Source organism: Oncorhynchus kisutch, linkage group LG29 (assembly GCF_002021735.2).
Source record: "Oncorhynchus kisutch isolate 150728-3 linkage group LG29, Okis_V2, whole genome shotgun sequence".
NCBI lineage: Eukaryota > Metazoa > Chordata > Actinopteri > Salmoniformes > Salmonidae > Oncorhynchus > Oncorhynchus kisutch.
Window position 1 is genome coordinate 43,306,582 of NC_034202.2, and position 2,500 is coordinate 43,309,081.

Here is a 2,500-nt window from a genome sequence, read left to right on the forward strand (position 1 = left end):
TTCAATTCAATTCAAGGGCTTTATTGGCATGGGAAACATGTTTTTCAACATTGCCAACGCAAGTGAGGTAGACACATACAAAGTTAATATATAAAGTGAAAAACAACAAAATTAACAGTAAACATTACACAGACAGAAGTTTCAAAACAGTAAAGACATTACAAATGTAATCTTATCTATATATACAGTGTTCTAACAATGTACAAATGGCTAAAGGACACAAGATAAAATAAATAAGCATAAATATGGGTTGTATTTACAATAGTGTTTGTCTTCACTGGTTGCCCTTTCTCGTGGCAACAGGTCACAATCTTGCTGCTGTGATGGCACACTGTGGAATTTCACCCAGTAGATATGGAGTTTTTCGAAATTGGATTTGTTTTTCGAATTCTTTGTGGATCTGTGTAATCTGAGGGAAATATGTCTCTCTAATATGGTCATACATTGGGCAGGAGGTTAGGAAGTGCAGCTCAGTTTCCACCTCATTTTGTGGGCAGTGAGCACATAGCCTGTCTTCTCTTGAGAGCCATGTCTGCCTACGGCGGCCTTTCTCAATAGCAAGGCTATGCTCACTGAGTCTGTACATAGTCAAGGCTTTCCTTAATTTTGGGTCAGTCACAGTGGTCAGTATTCTGCCCGCTGTGTACTCTCTGTGTAGGGCCAAATAGCATTCTAGTTTGCTCTGTTTTTTTGTTAATTCTTTCCAATGTGTTTAAGTAGTTATCTTTTTGTTTTCTCATGATTTGGTTGGGTCTAATTGTGCTGCTGTCCTGGGGCTCTGTAGTGTGTGTTGTGTTGTGAACAGAGCCCCAGGACCAGCTTGCTTAGGGGACTCTTCTCCAGGTTCATCTCTCTGTAGGTGATGGCTTTGTTATGGAAGGTTTGTGAATCGCTTCCTTTTAGGTGGTTGTAGAATTTAACAGCTCTTTCTGGATTTTGATAATTAGTGGGTATCGGCCTAATTCTGCTCTGCATGCATTATTTGGTGTTCTACGTTGTACACGGAGGATATTTTTGCAGAATTCTGCGTGCAGAGTCTCAATTTGGTGTTTGTCCCATTTTGTGAAGTCTTGGTTGGTGAGCGGACCCCAGACCTCACAACCATAAAGGGCAATGGGCTCTATGACTGATTCAAGTATTTTTAGCCAAATCCTAATTGGTATGTTGAAATTTATGTTTCTTTTGATGGCATAGAATGCCCTTCTTGCCTTGTCTCTCAGATCGTTCACAGCTTTGTGGAAGTTACCTGTGGTGCTGATGTTTAGGCCAAGGTATGTATAGTTTTTTGTGTGCTCTAGGGCAACAGTGTCTAGATGGAATTTGTATTTGTGGTCCTGGTGACTGGACCTTTTTTGGAACACCATTATTTTGGTCTTACTGAGATTTACTGTCAGGGCCCAGGTCTGACAGAATCTGTGCATAAGATCTAGGTTGCTGCTGTAGGCCCTCCTTGGTTGGTGACAGAAGCACCAGATCATCAGCAAACAGCAGACATTGGACTTCGGATTCTAGCAGGGGAGGCCGGTGCTGCAGAACTTTTCTAGTGCCCGCGCCAATTTGTTGATATATATGTTGAAGAGGGTGGGGGCTTAAGACTGCATCCCGTCTAACCCCACGGACCCTGTGTGAAGAAATGTGTGTGTTTTTTGCCAATTTTAACCGCACACTTGTTGTTTGTGTACATGGATTTATAATGTCGTATGTTTTACCCCAACACCACTTTCCATCAGTTTGTATAGCAGACCCTCATGCCAGATTGAGGCGAAGGCTTTTTTGAAATCAACAAAGCATGAGAAGGACTTTGCCTTTGTTTTGGTTGTTTGGTTGTCAATAGGGTGGGTGCAGGGGAATACATGGTCTGTTGTACTGTATTAATTTGGTAAAAAGCCATTTGACATTTGCTCAGTACAGTGTTTTCATTGAGGAAATGTACGGAGTCTGCTGTTTAATAAATAATGCAGAGGATTTTTCCAAGGTACTGTTGACACATATTCCACGGTAGTTATTGGGGTCAAATTTGTCTCCACTTTGTGGATTGGGGTGACAGTCCTTGGTTCCAAATAGTGGGGAATATGCCAGAGCTAAGTATGATGTTAAAGAGTTTTAGTATAGCCAATTGGAATTTGTTGTCTGTATATTTGATCATTTCATTGGAGGATACCATCAACACCAGCAGGCCTTTTTGGATTGAGGGTTTTTATTTTGTCTGTAACTCTTTCAATGTAATTGGAGAATCCAGTGGGTTCTGGTAGTCTTTAATAGTTGATTCTAAAATCTGTGTTTGATCATGTATATGTTTTTGCTCTTTATTTCTTTGTTATAGAGCCAAAAAGATTGGAGAAGGGGTTACCCTACATCTCCATTTGGATAGATAATTCTTCGTGTTTGTGTTTGTTTAGTGTTTCCAATTTTCCCAGAAGTGGTTAGAGTCTATGGATTCTTCATTGCATGAGCTGATTTCTGACATGCTGTTCCTTCTTTTTCCGTAGTGTATTTCTGT